Below are 21,993 nucleotides of genomic sequence, written 5' to 3'. Positions count from 1 at the left end.
ATGGTCTATGGAAAAGCTTGCGAATTCTTATGTGAAGGAAATTGTGAGACTTCACGGTGTTCCGCTAACAATTGTGTCGGATCGTGATAGTCGTTTCACCTCAAGATTTTGGAAAAGTCTACAAGAGGAATTGGGTACCAAGTTGTGTTTAAGTACAGCTTACCATCCGCAGATTGATGGTCAGAGCGAACAGACGATACAAACACTTGAAGATATGTTGAGAGCGTGTACCTTGGAATTCCTAGGTAATTGGGATGAACATTTACCTTTGGTAGAATTTTCCTATAATAATAGTTTTCACTCGAGCATAAAGATGGCACCTTATCAAGCCTTGTATGGACAGAAGTGTCGTACGCCGTCTTGTTGGCTTGAGGCTGGGGAAAAGCAGTTTATGGGGCCGTAGATAGTCCATCAAACTGCTGAAAAGTTGAAAATAATTAGGGAGAGAATGTTAGCAGCTCAGGATCGTCAAAAGAGTTATGCTGACAAAAAGCGAAGACCGATGACTTTTGAAGTTAGAGATTCGGTTTTGCTTAAAGTCTCGCCGTGGAAGGGACTTATAAGATTTGGAAAAAGGGGAAAGTTAAGTCCAAGGTTTATTGGACCATTTAAAGTTCTTCAGAGGATTGGGAACCAAGCTTACAAGCTCGAACTACCAGAAGAACTGAATGGAATTCATAACACTTTCCATGTGTGTTATTTGAGGAAGTTCACAGGAGAAGTTCCCGACATAATTCCACTTTCAGAGTTGAGGATCGATGAGAACAAAAGGTTGATTGAGGAACCGGAGGCAATTGTTGACCGAAAGACTAAGAAATTGCGACGTAAGATGGTGGAGTTAGTGCTTGTTTGAAGGAAACACACGAATGGGCCAAATCTCACCTGGGAGACGGAGGGTGACATGATGAGTCGCTATCCGCATTTGTTTGCTGGTGTGTGATTCCGGGGACGGAATCATTCTAAGGTGGAGAGAATTGTAATGCCCGTGTTTCTAGGCTTGCCATTTTTAGCAATGTAATAGTCTAGGTTAACCTTGTAACTCAACTTGAAATAATAAGAATGTATTATTTGTGAATTATTTGAATTATGTGATTTATGTGTGTATTTTCTTAATTTTTATAATTTAATGAATTAAGAATAAAATAAGCGTCAAAATTTAAGTGTGAGATAAGTCCGACATCTTTGCATAAAGTTGTAGTGGTCGAAACAAGGATTCCGGAGATATAAGGAATGCCAAAATCCGAGTTATAACGAAGAAGTTATGACCTGTCGAAGTTTCGCGACAGAACCGACACGAAGCAGAGTGACGTAAAATATGAATTTAAGATAGAGCGATATTTAGCCTTAGCAACCTAAACGAAAGTCGTAGATTTCGTTAAACCGAGAGCGTGCATAAAAGGAACGCCCAAATCTGACTTCGTATGAGGAAGTTATGATTTTCTGAAGTTTCGACGTGGCAGTATGCAGCCCGAATACTCGATTTGAGATCGAGCGGTTTTTAGCCGAAACAATCTAAATGAGAATCGAAGATCTTGTTGTTAGTAGCGAAGCAATGAAAAGTTAGGCGAGAACGAACGTCTGACGAAGAAGTTATGAATTTATAACGAAGTTTTTCTGTCCCGGCCTTCTAAAAATAAATAATAAAAATAAAAGTCAAAATTAGCCGACGGAGTCTAAATGAAAGTTGTAGAGTATGGTCTGACCTTCGCGTGGATATAAAGAACGTCGAAAAGGGAGCTCATATGCGAAAGTTACGCAATTTAGAAGTTTGACAAGTCAATTACGCCCCGCGTAATTTGAGTACTCCCCGCGTACTCAGTCGGATGCAACTTGTCTGACCAATACTCGAGTGCCACCAGTCGACGCACGCAGGGACGTCAAAGTACGCCCCGCGTAACCCGAGTACACCCCGCGTACTGAGTACGCCCCGCGTACTGAGTACACCCCGCGTAATCCCAGACCCAGCAGCCTATAAATAGAACTCGAATTCAACCATTTTCTCTTGTTCAAACTCTTCCCTCTCTCTAAGCTTTGCCTCGTTTTGTGTGCCGTTTATACCCCAAAGCCCCGATAATATTCCCGAGCCCCGAAGTAAGATCCGAAGCCCCGAGAATCCCGAAGAGCGTTATTCCCGAGCCGAAACGCTGCCCGCGAGGAGCCCGGTTTTGTGAAGATCTTCCAGATCTACGGAGAAACACCTCTTCTGCAAGCCGTAGTGCTGCCCGATCATCTTTTGATCAAGTGAGTGTGTAGTTATTTTCATTCCAACGCAATATTATGAAGTATTTCCTATAAAATACGTGTTATGTGTATATACTTGGTTGTTATATGTGTGAGTGTATATTCACTCTCTTCTATCTTATAGATCTGATGTATTCTCTATGAAATACGTGTTATGTGTGTATGCCTCATCTGTTATGTGGAATATGTATTGATTAAAACATGTTATACAAGTTTTTAAACTATGTATAAAAATGTATATTTTTATCTACTAATATGTTGGGTAGAACATGGGTAGATGATTGGTGTGTAATAAACAGATGAGAGGCGTCGGTGTTATTGGTGTTATTCTAGTCATTCAGCAAAGTATGGATGACGACCACAGACTATTCTAGACTGTCCTGTGGAACACTAGCAGGCTCATTACCTGTAGGTGTTGTGAACGACGTGTTCACCGGTGTACTTTATCCCCCACATGGTTGCCTTTAGGACACTTAATGTTGAGGAAGCCCCTCTGCAGTAATGTCCGTCCCGATGAAAAATCCTGAAATAGGTTCCTTATAATAGACGTTATTTTTAGGAACGTAAGGTGAGGATAACGGGAATGGGTAATCGGGTTTATTGTTGATTGTTGAAATTAAATATAATTATTGTGGGTTGAAAACCCTATATGCTCACCAGGCTCCCAAGCCTGACCCACTCAGTTGATTTATTTTACAGGAAGTGGCGTAAGAGCTTAAGATGGGCAAACATCAAGTTGTTTTGTTTACAAGTCTGTATATGTATATATTTGTTGAATGACTTGTAATGCTATCGTTTATGCTTTATGATCTGTATTGGAACATGACATCCCATCTTTTGATTATGAAATGAAATCATATTTCTTTATGAAATGTTTTGATAATTATCTATTTTATCATGTTTTGTTTTTGGGAACAAATTCCGCATCTCTTTTAAAATTAAAAGGATTTACTCTGAAAATTATTTTAAAAAGCATAAATGAAATCGGCCTTTTCTGGCCGAGATTTTGGGGATGTCACATATGGCTCCATAAAGGCAGTAGATTTGGGCTCTTGAAGCTCAAACCTAGCTAGATTCAAAGGCCATTCCACTCAATATGATCTCTTTATTACAATCAAGCTAGGAAATGGGTAAAGATGGCTTAAATGGGGTTTTCTAAAGAAAATCATCATGGCAATAGAAAGGATCCGAAATATACCTTAATGGACTCTGGATTGAGTTCTAGATCCTTGCTCTTCTCCTTCTCCTCGGTCCTTCCTTCCTTATCTTCTTCAAACTTCAAGGAAAAGCACACAAACACTCAAATCACAAAGGGGAGCAACTCGTCGAGTTCCAGCTAAAAATGCAAAAATACTTAGATTGAAATACATACCAGGAACCAAGTGTTACATATATTTTTGGTTTTCCCTTCATTCATCATACATTACAAGTCTTGGGGACAAGAGATATAGTTTTCATGTGATCCAGTCCAAACAAAAGCAGTAACAATACAATACTGTGATGATCAGCAGGCTATCGAGAAAAGCATGGACTAGGTTATTATATATATATATATATATATATATATATATATATATATATATAATTGCTTGTAGTTATTTTTTTAATAAAAAATCTATTTCGTTTTTCAATTTAAAAAAAATATTATTTTTCAATGTTTTTAATTAGAATTCGTTATAAAAGCTAACACTTTTTACTTGATTTTATTAAGATTTAGTTAATTTGAATTTTCTCTAGATATTTATTTTATTTTTCTAAATTATATTTTAAAGACAAATATTAAAAAAAAAAGTGTTGTGCAGATCTTCTTAGCAATGACTTTCAAGTGTATATTTTATATCAGCTTTATAGAAATATAAATGGGAGAATGCACTCAAGTATCGAAATTGAGTAAATAATACAACTTTCAGGGGACAAATTGAACAATGTGTTTGATGTTTAAATTGTCTATAAACATCTGAACTAATTTACCCCTTAAAGTTCCCATAATGGTTCTAACACTGATATCTTTATTGCATGTTCAAAGTTTCTTGGTTTTAAGCATTGATATGCAATTGAACATGTGGTAGCATGGATTCTAGATCATATAATGGTTCTTTTTGCTTAGAATTCATAGGTTCTAATGGGTCTTGGTGACGATCTACCTAATGTGTCAATATACATTTGGTTATTTGCAATTTCAGTGCCCTATTTTAAAACTATTTGACAGTGAACTATGTGTTCTAAGATGCCATGCTTTATGAGCCGAAACTGAAGTTGTTGACGAACCACAAGCCTAGGGGTTCAATCAAGTTTGATAAATGCAACCAAGCTGAAAGTTGACTACGTGGTCATAAAGTTATCTAGAGTTGGTTGATTTCTAGAGTTTTCTCTTAAAGCTTCATCAAGTCTGGTCATTCCTTCCAAAGATCATAGTACCTTTTATGATTTGACGAAGGCATTTAATTAGCCAAGTATGTAAATTTTAACAAACCATTATCCCTAGAAACATGGTGTTGTATGTTCCTAAATCTCTCTAAGCATCTCCTCAGTGAGACCGTATGTTGAGATGTTATTGAGTCATCCACTCACGCTGATTGTCTAGCATCATCTAAATTTTCAAAGTGAGATTTCTTGATCTATATCTAGGAAATTATAGAAATGCTTGGGTGTTTATTTTCTTGCTTAATCGTCTCTTACCCAACTCTCATCCCTAGAAGCATGATTGTCGTATGCATCAAGTATCATGTTCTGCTGAAATATTGAGCATAACTCAGCAGCTTACCTTGATTTCATAGTAATTATCATAATAGATACTTGTCTAGTCCTAAAATTATAAAGGTTTAGTCATGACCTTGACCTCCTAAACTGTGGTATGACGTGGTACCATTATGTATTGATGGTGAATCTTAAATTCTTGACTGCAGCTAACTCTATGATGCAAGTATTAAGCCAATTCTTGCTATTGGGTTATCACTGTCAATGATTCATCCTGATTTCATCTTAGCATAATTGAGACATCCTACCTCTTTCCCATAAGTCTTCTTTATAGATTTTTTGGAAAGGGAACGTCCCTAACAAGGGTTTCTGGGCCAACTTCCGCACAACGACTAATCCCCCGCTAAAAATATGAAGCTTTGCCTCATGTCCTGGAGTCACTGCAGGCGAACCTCCATGGGTTAATAGGTTATCCACCATATCTTCCACATGTCTTACCAAGTCACCATAGCCCAAGTGGTTTCTTTATAGAACTTAATGATTCAACGTATGAAGCTAGATGTCGTGAATTCGAAAAATCTATTATGATGAGTATATCATTGTTCGTGATATATTACACGCACATACCTATTCTTTCTCAATAATTCTTTTATTAAAAGTTAATGATTCAATGTATTTGTCATACACTGATAAAATTTTGACACACTTTGTTGATGGGTACATTTCATACCGGAATATATTATACACATTATTCTAATCTCGCCATTTATTCTTCTAATAAAAGAAGTTAATGATTTAGAATATAAAACCATACCCTGATGAGACTTTGCAACTATGTGTAAATGATCTACTATTGCAACAACACAATAGTGTGATACATCTATCCTATCCTTTAACTTTATTTCATGTTACTCGTTGTCCTCTGAAAAAAAAGGCAGTGGTTATTGATGTTGTAAAAAAAGGGGGAGAAATGTTTAGTTCTGCTATATTGTTACTTGATCATTCATGGAATAGCAGACACTCTTGAAAGAAGAAGGTTGTTCACTTAATGTGGAGCAAACCTCCGATGTTATAAATCTAAGTGGAGAATATCAATGTGATGGTATATGTTATAAATTTAAGGGGGGGGGGGGGGGGGGGGGATATCAGTGTTCTACCATTCCACTACAACTCATGATACATTATTTCCACTACTCTTACTGCCTCTACTATTGATAACCAAAATGGGGGAGAGTCATACACCTTCTCATGGGGAGATTGTTTCAAAAACACGAGAAAGAAAGTTCTTACTCTTACAGGGAGCATAAGCTCAAGAATTTTTAAAGATTAGTTTTGACATCATCAGAAAATGGGATATTGTAAGGTCACACTTATGATATGATTAGTCAAACATCACAGACTGTCCACCAACGTCAGCGCTAGCACCTGTATCAACATCAGCGACAACGTGATCACATGATTTTAGTGATCATTCTATATTAAGAAAGTATCATATATATATATATATATATATATATATATATATATATATATATATATATATATATATATATATATATATATATATAAAAGGAAGATATCTTTGGTGTGTGTGTGTGTATATATATATATATATATATATATATATATATATATATATAACCTTGATGATTAGGATCAGACATTTATTTAGATAGGTATACATCCCTTAATTAGTGGGATTCCAATTATTGTAATTGTATAGATATATCCAACAGTATATTGAAACCCTAATGTAATGTATTTGTGACCGTCTTTGTGACCTTCATTTTCTTGGTGAAAAATTCTTTCTTGGTGAAAGTATCTTTGTGATTAACGTGTTCTTTAGTCTTTCTATTTAATCTTTGCTTTGTTTTTTTGTTCTTTGTTATTCATACTTGAGTGTATCCAATCGATACAAACCTTTATATATATATATATATATATATATATATATATATATATATATATATATATATATATATATATATATATATATATACACCTTGAGATTTTGGCAGTCCCTACAGAAGGCTCTTGGAACTAAGCTAGACATGAGCACAGCTTATCATCCTCAGACAGATGGGCAGAGTGAGAGAACCATCCAGACCTTGGAAGACATGTTGAGAGCATGTGTCATCGAGTTTGGTAAATCACGGGACACCCATTTGCCCTTGGTTGAATTCTCTTATAACAACAGTTACCACACCAATATTAAGGCTGCCCCGTTCGAAGCCCTCTATGGTCGCAAGCCCTCTTGGAACTAAGCTAGACATGAGCACAACTGATCATCCTGAGACAGATGGGCAGAGTGAGAGAACCATCCAGACCTTGGAAGACATGTTGAGAGCATGTGTCATCGACATCGGTAAATCACGGGACACCCATTTTCCCTTGGTTGAATTCTCTTATAACAACAGTTACCACACCAGTATCAAGGCTGCCCCGTTCGAAGCCCTCTATGGTTGCAAGTACAGATCCCCTCTGTGCTGGGCCGATGTGGGGGACACGCAGCTAGCCAAGGGACGAGTCCCCGACAGTACTCTCACTAGCCCCGAAATCATCCGTGAAACCACCGAAAAGATCATTCAAATCCGAGAACGACTGAAAGCTTCACGAGACAGGAAAAAGAGCTATGCCGATAAGAGACGAAAACGTTGGAATTCCAGGTTGGTGATCGCATCCTTCTGAAAGTCTCACCCTAGAAAGGCATGATACGCTTTGGAAAGCGTGGAAAGCTAAACCCAAGGTACATCGGACCATTCGAGATCCTTGCTAGAATCGGTCCCGTAGCATACAAACTCCTATTACCACGAGAGCTCAGCCACATTCACCCTGTTTTCCACGTATCGAACCTAAAGAAATGTATGTCCGATGAGACACTTGTGATTCCCCTCGACGATATTGAAATCAACGAGAACATCAACTTCATGGAAGAACCGGTCGAAATCATGGACAGAGAGATCAAACGAACGAAACAAAGTCACATCCCTATAGTGAAGGTTTGCTGGAATGCTAAGCGGGGACCTGAATTCACTTGGGAGCGCGAAGATCAGATGAAACAGAAGTATCTGCATCTCTTTCCAAATCCATGATTTGTATCTAATTTCCAAATTTCGGGACGAAATTTCCTCTAACGGGGGGATGATGTGACAACCCGGAAGTATTCCGTCACTGTAACCCACTTTTGTAAATAAAAATTTATTTTTATTAAAAGTTTTCCGTTAACTTCTTGAGTTAAGAAAATTTGTTAGGGTAATTGTCGTAATTTCATATGTGATGGAAAACAAAAAATCACGCGAAAAAACCCATTTGCTGTTGGTATTTGGTGGACCCCCACCCTGGTCGTAAACTCAACCCTATATAAGGGTTGAGTGGTCTTCATTTCCACCTTTTTCACACTCTAGAAACTTTCTCTCTCTACTCTCTCTCTCTCTCTCTCTCTATATATATATATATATATATATATATATATATATATATATATATATATATATAATTTCGGATTTTGATCAAGAAACACTCCTACAAGCTTCACATAAGTAAGTAAACCCTTCCTAGCTAGTTGTTTGCTTAGCATACTTGCAAATCCATGGACTAAACACCCAAAAGCCCCAAGAACATGGGTTTACGGTTCAGGAACCTCCCAAAACCGTAAACACCCCAAAAAGGGGTTTTGATGCCCCAAACTCCTTCCAATGCTTGGCTAATGAACTAGGAACTTGCATGAATGATCTAGGAACCAAAAACCACGAAATGAAAGGAGTAAACATGAGTTTACAGTTGGAAAATCTCCCAAAACCGTAAACACCCTCTAAGGGTGTTAAAATGCCGTTAACACCTTCTATGGCTTGTATAAGTGGCTAGAACTTTGCATGCTTAACCTAGATGCACCAAAACACATAAGAAAGGGGAAAACATGAGTTTACGGCTGTAAAATCATGTATTTACAACCATAAACTCCCCAAGGAGTGGTCCAAGAACCGTAAACTCCACAAAGGGGTCCATTTCAAGCCCCAATCACTTTCATAGCCCTTGATTCGAGTCTAGCATAATTCCTTGAGTAGTGTAAGACCTTTGAGCACCCAATGACACCATTGCCATGAGTTTACAGTCGTAAACTCATGGGGGAAATGGTCTTGGAACCGTCAACACCCCTAAGGGCTACCATTTGAAGAGTAAACTCCAAAGTGAGGCCATACTCCCCTTAGATGCAACTCCTAACACTCCTTGCACTTGAATCAAAGTGTTTTTAGGCATCAAAGTGTCCTTACTAACTAGTGATTAAATAACTAATTAGATACCATTATGTATCACTTCATGTTACATAGGCTCTGTGGGTGTGTTCAAGTCCTCACTTAACACCTAGCATCCTACCCGACACTTCCATCCATTACACTCACTACTGGTGAGTTCATACCCCTACATTTTTCCGAGTTTTTCATGTTTTAAGGGGGGAATACAAGCTAATCGTAAAGAATTTCGTAACTTAAAAACTAATGTAATTACAACGGTTTTCTATCCCTTTTGTAATATACGGAGCATAAGGGACGCTTTCTAAATATAATTACATAATTTTTCAAAACAGCTCAGGAATTTATCAAACCATTCAAACTATAATGGGTATAGTTTGGGATTTCATTACCTATCTTACATATTCGAATTTCATGCAAAGTGAAAGATATAAACTATGTCAGATTTAGTTTATCCATTGAACCTAGAGTATCTTACTAAGTAGTTATCTTGTGTATAATTATTATACTCTACGCCATTACCAACGATTTCGAACTCGATAACAACCGAACAAAACGTAAACTAATTAATATAGGATTGTGAGACTTATCTTCGTTACACCCATCGGGGTACCAATAAATCCTCTCCGGTAGCATAACCAGAGTCTCCTGGAGGGAGAGCGTGAAATTTGTGAATAGATCTATTCGGGACTGACAATCCCACACCTGAACTGCTAGCTACAGTTAGGCGGGCACACTTGGGGTGACAAATTTTGTAATCGTACGACACCTGAAGAACGTCATGGAGGTCACTGGTCAAATTAGTATGGTTATACGACTCACAATATGTATATATTAATCTTGTTTACGGGATTTCCTTATTCTATGGTTTTATTTTTAATAGTAAAACTACTATACTTACTGATGGTAATCAGGGTATTCAAACAGAAGGTACTTATCATATTGAAACCAACAAACATGTTAGAAAATATGGGATTTTCTTGGAAAACATGCATACGTATTTCTTAACTCGGTAACAATGGTTTTCGATACTAATTTCATAAAAATGAAGTATTTTCATTAATTTAGTGACCAATTTTCATTACAAAAATCATGCTTGTGAACTCACCAGCTTTATGCTGATATATTTTCAAACCGCTTGTATTCTCAGGTTCACGTTAGACAGGTATCCCGCTTACTTTTGGAGAAGGCGGAGCATATAGAAGTCTCATCTTTACTTTTGATTATACTGATGTATATAAACTATGTTTTCAATGCTTTTAAAAAATGTAAATATTCTTATTGTAATGTAATGGTTGTGTTTACTATGCTTACTATGTACAATGGTTGTGATACTCCGTATGACGTCCTCTGCCCCGGAATGTTTCCGCCCCCGGTTTCGGGGTGTGACAGATGTAAACTTGCTAGCAAGATTTAATTCAGCCCCAACAAAAAGACATTGGAATGGATTCAAACATATTTTTTCGATACCTTCAATAAACTAGTGATTTAGGATTATATCGTAACAATTCAAAACAAGGCTTGATTGGTTGTGCAGATGCAGGTTATTTTTCTGATCCTCATAAACCTAGATCTCAAACTGGATACATATTCATGAATGGATGTACTATAATTTCCTGGCGTTCTAAAAAACAAACACTTGTACCACATCCTCAAATCATGTTGAAGTAATTGCACTAAATGAAGCTAGTAAAGAATGTGCATGGTTAAGATCGATGACACAACTAGTTTTAACTTCATGTGGACTTGAAAAAGATATAAGTCCAACGTTAATATATGAAGATAACTCATCATGTGTCACTCAAATGAAAGAAGGATATATCAAAAGTGAAAGGACAAAACATATACTTCCAAAGTTTTTTTAATGCACTTAATAGCTTATAAAGAATCATGAAGTTAAAATCAAATATGTTCAATCCAGTAACAATGCAACAAACAACAAACTTTTTTATGAAGGCTTATAAGGTCCACCTCTTAATTTTAAGTGCACATTATTTTGCAAAACATGTTTGTTTATATGAAATATTTATTTTATTTTTTGAATTGTAATGTCTTTGGATGTGAGTTTCACGGTAGACTCAACTATGATTACCACCTTGACTATTAAATTGACTGGCTTTTTTTTGTTTGCTTGAAGATGAATTGGTTCAATTGTGTTGCAGAACAATGTGTTCGACAATATAATCCTTACTTAAGGACTAAATTGTTAGAAAACATAAAGATGAAAAATTGTATTGATTTGTAAATTATATGGACCATTACTGTAACTTCCTTGAAAACTTTTATGGTTTCCATAAATTATTACAAAGCAAAAAAAAAAGTGTAATTATCATAATATACCACATTGCATGAATTATTTCTAATTAACCTAGCAAAAGTTTGAAGAAAGGTAACCACCACTCGACGACACAACATACCACATGGTGGGCATCCACCCAACGGCGCTTCTATCCTTTTCCTAATTTCTTTCACGCATAAGTAGATGATGACACTTTATATATATATATATATATATATATATATATATATATATATATATATATATATATATATATATATATATATATATATATATACACACACACATACCTTAAAAGACTAAGAACCCTAAAAACCGCAATTAATTAGTAAATACTTACACGATACTTTTATTAAACATGTTAAAATCCTAATTTTTTGTGTTTTTGGTACGAAAAGAGCAAACTTATAGTTTTTACAGTCTGATATTTATGCTCTCATATTTTAACACAAAACTTATATAAAATACAGATTTACACAATTATTTTACAGTTTAATGCAAAAAATTCACAACTTAATACAAATTGTTTACAATAATTCACTAATTCAAAAAGTCAAAAACTCAAACTCTACCACCACATGCCGCACGAACCACTTGTATCAGCATCGTAGTCGTCATTTCTTCCAAATCAGATCTGTAAACAAAGTCATATATTAACAACTTATATATTATATTCACAGGCTAATAAAGCCTATTAATTCACTCGTTTTGAATTTAATGCAAAACAATTATAAATACAAATGGATTCTTACAAATTTATACAACAAAAAAATAAATATATTCAAAAGAAAATTAACACAAAAATTGATACATAAATAATTCATATTTTAACACAAATTATAAAAAATTTACAGCAAAATGCAGTCAAGTCACAGTTTAAAAAGAAAATTAATAGTTTACTGCAGTCAATTCATATTTTTAAACACAAAAATCATAGTTTAATATAAAAAAAAAAATCACAGTTTAATAGTATCAATTTCACAATTTAAATAAATACTGACAATTTAATACAGTTAATTCAAAGTTTAAAATATAAAAATGATAGCTTAATACGTAAATTCACAGTTTATTACAATAAATTTGCAGTTTAATACAAAATAATATAAATTCATAACAATAATATAAATTTGAAACTCTTAATACAAACAATTTACAGTTCAATATATAAAATTCACAGCCTAATATAATAAATTCACAATTTAAGACAAAAGAAAAAAAATTATATTCACAATTATATTTTAAAATTAAAACTTATATTTATATGTTAATATATAAATACATTTATATGTATTAAATTGTGAATTTAATATATTAACTCGTGAATAAAATTCAGAACGTAATAAACAATTCACGGTTTAGTATACAAAATTTACAGATTAATATAATAAATTCACAATTTAAGACAAAAAAATTATATTTACAACCATATTTTCAAATTAAATTTTATATTTATACGTTAATATAATAAATATATAATTCACAGTTTAATATAAAAAATTCATCGGATATAATATGTGCACCATACAAATTCACAGTTTAATTCAGCATTTGAGACACTATTTCATAGCTTAATTTAATATTTTAGATACTAATTCACACTTGAGTACATCAAAAAATACATATTCATAGCTTTATAACTTACAGATTCACAAATTAATACATAAAAAACACATTCAAAGCTTAATAACTTTGTGTGCACCATATACATCAGATCCATAATCACCATAAAACACCAAATCAGATCTTACCAGATATATAAGGTGACATTAAATTAACAATTTATATACTCATTCATAGCTTAATTTACCATATTTACTATTTTAATTCTAAAAAACTTCACAAGTAGCATTCACATTCACAGCTGAATTCACAACTTAAAATTTTACCAAAATTTAATGAGGCAGTTCATCAAGCACCTTGTGTGCTTCATTTTTTTTGCAAAACTTTCTTATGTAAACACCATCATTAGAGACCAGATCTGATGCGATGGTGGAACCATTTCCGACCACCATGAAATAGACCACACACACAAACACCATATCAAACCTAAAAATGCACAACCATATCTGATAACGATCTAGTTGTGTTTGACTATAGATAAGAGAAAAGCAGATATAGGTAAGTTGGAGAGAAGCGAATATGGTATAGATCCAACTGATATTTTCGTTGGTGAGGAACTACCAAATAAAAAAACGAGTTTGAAAAGTACATTAACACATGTAGGTTGCCATGATAACTGCGATTTGTGAGTTGTGATGCTCCGGCGACGACATCAACGATATGAGAACAAATCTGATGTGGATCTAATGAAGAAATGATGAATAAGTAACAAAAACATTTGTGAAATAGCACCAAAATACTCAGATCTACATCAGATTTGACCAGATCATGTGTGAAAGAAGATAGTGGCGGTCATCAGTGGTGTTGCAGTTGCCAGTGGTGGTGGCGGACCCTTATTTTTTCAGATCTGGAATCACTACAGATAAGGGAGGTGGAGAGTAGGGTAGCGACGAAGGAGGGGTGAAATGGATGTTGGGCTGTCCTCAACGACGATGGTGGCCGCAACAAAGTTTGTAGTGGTGTTGATTATGATGGCATATGCGGAATAAGAAAAGATCTAGTGAATCATTATACAAAACCAGGAACACATCAAGTAAATAAATCTTTTTAAGCTCATATCAGATCTAGAAAGAATATACAAAGTGGGTCTTATACAAATTATCTATCTAGTCTAACACTCTAAATTGGTTCCTTACATAGTGGGAGTCACTCACTTACTAATTATAAGAAAAGACTTAACCCATTTACACATACAAGAGAGTAAGCCTAACACTCCACATCCAAGCGTGACTTTGCACCCTAACATTCTCCCACTCAAATTTAGGATTGGATGTCCCAGCTTCAATATCCAACGAGCTCGCACGATCAAGACCAAACTCCCCATCGAAGTAACATCGGTCTTCAAAGCCACAAATGAATACTCGAAAAACCCGCTTCGAATACCCACTCTTCATTCTCCCCTTTTTATAATAAAAAAATGATTATAGAACTCATTAATGGTGAGAAGTGTCTAAGGATTAATCTTCACACTACTCCCCCTCGATGTGTACCAAAAATGAAACACCCAAAAACTTGCACGAAAAAACAATCACAAAAAAGCCTCGAAAAAATTTCCAATTTATGAAAATTTTCGACTTTTGTGTGAGAGTTGCAAGATTTTCCAAATCCGGGTAAAAATTATCATTTTCTGAATTCAGTAGGGACCCGTTGCTCTAAAAACAATGTAAGATGCGAAACACTCCCAATTTGTGAAACTGGGCATAAAGTGTAAGTTCGCACCAACTGTAGGGACCAAACTTATAACTTCTTCAAATTTTCAGCTTTATTACCCTAATTTCAAAATTGGGTATTTTATGCTAAAATCTCGAAACTACAGGGACTCACTTCGAAAGTTCTTTGCAATTCTTCAAAATGTCGAAAATAGGTCCTTATTTCGAAATGGATGTAAAATGCCATATCTTCGAAATATTAAGGGTAAGTTTCTAAACTTTTCATTATCTTCTTCTTCCTAATTCGTGTTACCAGATGCAAAACTTCAATACTTCCATCGAATGCACTCTATGTCGACATTCAAAATCAACTCCAATCTTTCGAAATCTGCCTTTTTCCCAGTCGACTTTCATTAACAGACCAACATATTTCGAAAATAAATTCCCCAAATCACCATGTTCTAGTCAAATAAGACTTTGAATCCAAGTGGTAACTATCGATCATTGATGTTCAGTAATACCCATCGACCAAAATCGACATCTCGATTCCAAGTACAGACTTCGTTCTTCGCTTTTCATTTAACATCGACACCAAATCATCACACTCCGATCCCCATGGCTTCGAACATCGACTCCAAAATCGACATCAACCCAAGTATCGACCAACGAATCCAAGTCTTCGCTTTCAACAAATCAACCATTTGATTGTACATCTCATTCCATGAACAAACTTTCGAAGTCAAAATCACCCAAGTCGATCTCAATACTCAAGTCTTTGCTTTTCACAATCAGTCATCGACATCAATATGTTAACTCCAAATACTTTAATTTTAATTCATCATATAAATCTTGTTATGGTGTCGACATACTTAGTATTCGAACGTCATTTCCAAAAATCATCAATCGACAATACCAAACCAAAGTATTGATGCTCCCATTTCGAATCCATCGATCGACAACATCCATATTTAATTCGGTTTCAAAATCAAGTAAACATAAATCCATTCAACTCTCTGTAAACACCATCCACTTCCAATGCTTCATTAGTGGAAGTCAATTTTGAGTCCAACATCACAAGCATTCAATTCCAAAGCAAATTCGAAATCAAAACTTGAACCACTTTGATCATTGAACACACAACATAAAAAAAATCTAATTTTGACTTTCATCTCTTTAACTGAAAATTGCATTCGAATCGAAACTTTGAAGAACATCAAAATCTAGATTTAGTAATCCAAAATCTATTTCAGTCCCGTTTTGCTTCAATCCTTCGTTGATTAGAACATTCTAAAATCAAAATTAGTCAAAAATTGAAATTGTGTTATAAAATATGATTAAATAACAAGATAAATGATAGAGTAAAGAAAGACATGATAGTGGAGAGAACTTTTTATTCCAATACTTGTGATGAAATCATCAAACTTTACAATACATAATATTCACTATTTATAGTAGACAAAAAAGATGAAAGGTGATGTATAATATGAATGCACATTATAATGGTGCATAACTACACTCATAAAACTCATAATAATGTTTGTTATAATGTTCACTAATTATGAAGAGTAATGGGGGAATATAGAGAATCCAATAGTCATCCACTAATAATAATTCATAACACTTCCCCTTGAATGACGATTGTATCATGCCTCGTTAAAACCTTAATCAGTAAAACCTCATGGGAAAAACCCTTTACTAAGGAAAAATAGTACATGATAAATAATAGATATTGGAAACAATTACCTCGTTAAAAAACTTGCTAAGAAAACCCAGTGGGAAAAACATAGCTAAGGAAAAGAGTACAATATGTTTCCAACTCCCCCTGATTAGCACATCACGTGCTTTAGTAAACCAATCAGGAGTGTTGTTACTAGATTGAAATTTCTAGATGTTGATGTCACACTCTTTTTGAAGATCATGAGTGAAAAAAACTTTGGTGATATATGCTTGGTTGTGTCTCCTTTGATAAATCCTTCCTTAAATGGAGCTATACAAGTTGTATTATCTTCATACAGTATGGTTGGAACATCCCTGTTAGAAGTTAGACCACAATTCTTGCAGATGTGTTGAGTTAAATTTCTTAACCAAATACACTCATGACTTGCCTTATAAATTGCTATAATATTTGCATGGTTAGAATAAGCAGCAACTAAAGTTTGTTTAACAAAATGACAAGAAATTATGTTACCTCCACAAGTGAATAAATAACATGTTTGGGATCGAGCTTTGTGTGGATCAGATAAATATCCCGCACCTGCATAACTAATTAACTTTGCATTTTATGAATTTGATTAGTATAAATTCATATCTATTGTACCTCGAAGATATCAAAGAATGTGTTTGACTCTATTCTGGTATCTTCTTGTTGGACAAAAACTATATCTTGCTAATAAGTTTACGATAAAAGATTTATCAGGTCTTGTATTAATAGTAAGATATATTAGTGCACCAATAGCACTAAGATATAGTTCTCCGGGAACAAGAAGATTTTCATGTTTTTTATGATGCTGAATTTGGTCCTTTTTTTTGGTATCTAAGTGCCTTACCACCATCGGGTTACTCATGGATGTGAGTTATTCATATAAAACCTTTTTAGCACATTTTCTAGATATTAATGTACAAAAACTCCATTTTTGTGTGTTTAATTTGAAGTCCCAAATAGAATTTCATCTTACCAAGATCATTCATTTCTAAATTTTCTTTCAAACAAGAAGTGACCTTTACCAATTCTCTAGGAGTTCCAATTATGTTCAAATCATCTATAATAACATCAATTATGATAAATTCTTATCTGTCTTTTTATGAATACACATGGGCTTAATGGATCATTTTTATAGCACTATTTCAACAGAAATGTACTAAAACAATTGAAGCATATACGAACAGATTGTTTCAATCTATACAAAGATTTATTTAATTTTACTAAATATACTTCACAAGAATTAGAAGTTTGTGCTTCTGGCACCTTAAACCCTTCTGTGATTTTCATATAAATATCATTTTCAAGTGAACCTTATAAATAAGCGGTAAATACATCCATTAGACACATCTCTAGTTTTGCATATGTTGTTAAACTCATAAAATAACTGAATGTAATTGCATCAACTACCGGATAATACGTTTCTTCATAATCAATTCCGGGCCTTTGGGTAAAACCTTGTGCAACAAGTATTGCTTTATATCTCACAACTTCATTTTTCTCGTTTCTTTTGCGCACAAATACACATTCGTGTCCCACTGTTCTTACTCTGTTTGGTGTATGGACTACAGGTCCAAAAACTTTTCATTGGATAAGAGAATTAAGCTCTTTATTTATTTCATCTTTCCATTTTGGCCAATATTTTCTATTCATACATTTCTCAATAGATTTAGGTTCAAGATCCTCATTTTTTTATAATCGCGTGCGGAACATGATATGAAAAATTATCGTCGACTTATGTGTTATGTTGGTTCCATCTTTTTTATGTCATGACATACTTTATTGAGATCGCATCATTTTCATTTTTTTCAGGTACCTTATATTCTTTTGTTATGTCATCGGGCTCTTCTAGAGCTTCATTAATCTTTTCAAGAGATTTTGTTTTCTCTTTTGGACCATCAATTGTTTTTGCTCCATTTCATTTTCGAGGATTTTTATCTTTGGAACCGGCTGATCTTCCACGCTTCAGGCATGCCTAAGATTCATTTGCAGTTGTATTTTTTTCTTCTAGGATATCAATTCTAACTGGAGTATGTATAGCTGGTACATTAGACTTTGTTACTGACTTAGGGTCAATAAATGCTTCTGGCAATTGATTTGCTACATTTTGTAAAGGAATTATCTTTTTTATTTCAAGTTCACATTGACTTGAACGAGGATCTAAAACTGCAAGTGATAATTCCTTTCAAGAGATTTTATTTTCCAGCTTCTTTATTTCTCCCCCTAATATTGGAAACTATGATTCACCAAAACATTAATCATCAAATATAGCTGTAAATAAATCTCTAGTTGATGATTTTAAATATTTTACTATAGATGGAGATTCATAACCAACATAAATTCTCATTCTTCTTGAGGACCCATTTTTGTGAAGTGAAGTAGAGAAATGGGTACATAAATTGTATATCCAAACATCCTTGGATGGTAAATATTTGGTTCCTGACCGCAAACCAGTTGAATAGGGGAGAACTCCTGATAACTAGTTGACATTATGCATATAAGTGATGTTGCATATAAAATTTCATGCCCTTATGTTGATTAGAAAGTTTATAATGCATTAGTAATGGTCTTGCAATTAATTAAAGGTGTTTGATTAATTAATCAATTAGACCATTTTGCGTACGAACATGTGTAACAAGATGTTCGATCCAATTGACATGCAATAATCGTTAATAGCTTGTAATGAAAATTTTGCAACATTGTCAAGTCGAATTATCTTAATTGAGTAATCGTGGAACTGTGCCCTTAGGTTGATTATTTATGCAAGTAATATTGCAAAAACCAAATTACAACTAGACAACAAACACACATGTGACCATCTAGTTGACATATCAATTAAAACCATAAAATATCTAAATGATCCACATGGTAGTTGAATTGGTCCACACATATCCCTTTGAATTTTTTCTAAAACTACGACTTTCATACCCAACTTTGTTCAATGATGGATGGGAAATTAATTTTCCTTGAGAGCATGCAACACAAGACAATTCATTATCTTGAAAAATCTTATGGTTTTTCAAGGAATGACCACTTGAAGTTTCACTTATTCTACATACCATAATTGATCCGAGATGGCCCAACCGGTCATGCCAAACTTTGAAGGTATTATCATACCTTTTATTTTCAATATCATGAGATTCAATCATTCTAATATTTGTATAATACAATCCAGAGAATAATACATGTAATTATTTTTTTAAAACACTTTTCTTACCCGATATCATTTTTGTAATATCGAGATAATTTTTATTACCATCATTAGTTGTTTCAATATGATATTCGTTAGACCGAATATCCTTAAAACTTAATAAATTTCTTGATGATTTGAATGAAAATAATGCATCATCAATTGTAATTATTGTCACGTGTGGTAATACTATATTCGCTCATCCGGAGTCTTCAATCTTGGTGATTTAGACGAAAATAATGCATCACTAATTTGTAATTAGTGTCCCTTGTTGTAATATTATATTCGCTCTTCCGGAGCCTTCAATCATTTTTGCATTATATGTTATTATATTAACATTTGCTGCTCTAATTGATAAGTAAGAAAAATAATTTTCATTATTGAAAATGTTATGTGTTATTACAGTGTCTGCAAGAAATATATCTTCATTATTTCTTTTGCGAATATCCATAGTTCTTTTCATTATATAAATAAAACATAAGAAACATTCAACTTAGAGAAATAAATTCATATTTTATTTCATTGATAAGATTGTGATGGCATCATTTCTCACAATATGAATATGACATAAAAACATAATAAATGACATGAAACAAAACTACACATTATTCTTCAATCACCATCCATATCACTACTTGTCCCTTCTGGGTAGACAAGAAAATCGGCAACATCCAAATGTGTCATTTCCGGTTGATCTTCATGAATATATCACTTTGAATAAATTTTTTTTGATATTTTGTTTTTCTTTAGATTTTAGATAAGTTTGATAAAGATCAATAAAATGTTTTGGTAAGCGGCATGTACAAGACCAATGATCGGTCATTCCACATCAGTGACAAACATTTTCAACTTTTTTTTCCTTGACTACTTTATTATTAGGATATGGATTTTTGCTATTTTCCAAATTCTGGTGGTTACTTGTAATCTTGTTATTTTTATCATAATTATGATAACCTCCATGACCTCGGTTAGACCCATCACTATTATGATTATATAATGTTGCATTCACTTCATGGAATGCACTAGAACCGGTCGGGATTGATTGGTGATTTTTCATCAATAACTTATTTTTTTTGTTTAGCCACAAGAAGACATGAGATTAATTCAGATTCTTTTTTAAATCTTTCTCACGATGTTGGTGCTTCAGGAGCATGTTGGTGGCATGGAAAGTAGAGAAAGTTTTCTCTAGCAAAACATAGTTTTCCATAGTGAAAATACTAATCAAAATAAAGACTTGTAACTTAAGGAATTTTTAGTTAATAAATTTCATAAAATAATATGTAATCATTGTACATGTGAAATTATAAAAAATACATATCTGAAAATAACAAGAGCGATAAAGAGTTAGACCTCTATGGTAGAGTCGTACTGATAACGTTTTATAAAATATGATTAAATAACAAGATAAATGATAAAGTAAAGAAAGACATGATAGTGAAGACTACTTTTTATTCCAATATTTGTGATGACATCATCAAACTTTACAATATATAATATTCACTATTTATACTAGACAAAGAAGATGAAAGGTGATGTATGATATGAATGCACATTATAGTGGGGCATAACTACACTCATAAAACTCATAATAATGTTTGCTATAATGTTCACTAATTATGGAGAGTGATGGGAGAATATGGAGAATCCAATAGTCATTCACTAAATAATAATTCATAACAAATTGAATAATATCATCAACCATCGTCTTCAATCGACGAACTCAAATCAAATTTCAATTCTATCGATATTGATTTTTATCTTTGACTCGATCAAGAAAAAACGATCGAGAACGAAGAACGGACAAAGATTAAGTATTGAACTGAAGATTATCAGTTTCACCATTTGGTTTTAACACCATGAACAAGAATGAATTAAAGTTTGGACAATGATGAACAGTAAATTTAACTTGATTTTGGGCTCGAATTTGGATTAAAAAAAGGAATAGTAATTAGTTCTTTGATTTGTTTGAGCTTTTGAATGAATTAAAATGATTTTAGTTCAGTTTTGGGCTTGATTTAAAAAAAAAATTGTTGGATCAACAATGGGATTGAAACGGATTAGATCCAACGAAACAAATCGATCAAAAATGAAAAACGCAAAGCACGAAGCGAATTCATGGACGTTTTCGAATCCATTTGAGACTTTGTGATACCTTTTTGATGAATCGTGTTCCATTTTCAACGAACGAATCAAATTTAGAAGATCTTGATTCTTTTGTTGGAACGAGAATATCTCCAATTTAAATATTATACCACCCATTGTGCGCAATGTACAACTCGGTCTTCGTGTTCTTCAACGATCCAAGAACATCTTTAAAAGAACCACCAACACTTTTGGATTTTGACTTC

Source organism: Lactuca saligna, chromosome 8 (genome assembly GCF_052625555.1).
Source record: "Lactuca saligna cultivar CGN05327 chromosome 8, ASM5262555v1, whole genome shotgun sequence".
Taxonomy (NCBI): Eukaryota; Viridiplantae; Streptophyta; class Magnoliopsida; order Asterales; family Asteraceae; genus Lactuca; species Lactuca saligna.
Note: the sequence above shows the minus strand (reverse complement) of the source record.